Here is a 621-nt window from a genome sequence, read left to right on the forward strand (position 1 = left end):
CTTTTTGTTTGTTTTGTATTTAGTAGAGTTTAAAATCTTGACTCTTACTGTGGTACAAGCCCAAAATATAAACAAGTTACATTCATTTAAGAAATGGTATAGGTATTAAGATGGTCTATCCATAAAGTCATTTGCCAACTGTTTCAATGAACAATGGTTCTGCTTGGAAGGTGGCACAAATATTAGGTGAGGGTAAGAATTTGGTTCATTAGCTGTGACAATTTGGAAAAGCATTCATTTCAGAGAAAGAGTAACTTAAAAAGTCCTCTTCTTCAAACTTGATACAAGAGTTACAAATGTCAAGCAAAGCATTCAGTCTTACTCTGTTGTTCTCTTACAAGCCACCTCCCTAGTTAATCATCTATGTTTCTTTTGGGTATATAAATATTTTTGAAATATATAAGCTGTTGTGAAAACTATAGTATAGTGTAAAAACATGAAATAAACAATTCTACTAATAAAGAGGCTGAGATAGGAGAAGCAAGATTTCAAGACCCTTATGTTGTACACAGCCAGACACCATCACAAACAAACAAGCTGATCGTGTATATATATTGTACAATGTTGGACCTATTTCTCCAATTACCAAATTAGAGAGACCATTGAATGACAATCAACAAA

The sequence above is a fragment of the Mastomys coucha genome, chromosome X (genome assembly GCF_008632895.1).
Source record: "Mastomys coucha isolate ucsf_1 chromosome X, UCSF_Mcou_1, whole genome shotgun sequence".
NCBI lineage: Eukaryota > Metazoa > Chordata > Mammalia > Rodentia > Muridae > Mastomys > Mastomys coucha.